Source organism: Penaeus monodon, chromosome 15 (genome assembly GCF_015228065.2).
Source record: "Penaeus monodon isolate SGIC_2016 chromosome 15, NSTDA_Pmon_1, whole genome shotgun sequence".
Classification (NCBI taxonomy): Eukaryota; Metazoa; Arthropoda; class Malacostraca; order Decapoda; family Penaeidae; genus Penaeus; species Penaeus monodon.
Genome location: NC_051400.1, coordinates 47,502,453 through 47,502,652, shown reverse-complemented (window position 1 = coordinate 47,502,652; position 200 = coordinate 47,502,453). Strand labels below are relative to the sequence as shown.

Here is a 200-nt window from a genome sequence, read left to right as displayed (position 1 = left end):
ATTACCCTACCTTACTGGTATTTTTATACTATTTATCATCACATAGAGAAAAGGATCACATGCCAAATATGTTTACATAGACACTGGGAACAAATTTATTACTTGCCTCTCTGAAGCAGTCTCTCTTCTTATAACAACAGTAGTATATCCAGATTTTATGCATGCCTCTGGTTTGGTGGTGTATTCTGTTGAAGAACTTT

At 34.5% G+C, this 200-nt stretch overlaps 1 protein-coding gene across 1 annotated transcript in view; it reads left to right on the top strand.

Annotated features, from left to right (window-relative positions):
- LOC119582385 (F-BAR domain only protein 1-like) overlaps nucleotides 1-200 on the top strand; it is an 8,297-nt gene that overhangs the window by 5,326 nt on the left and 2,771 nt on the right. The window lies entirely within an intron of this gene.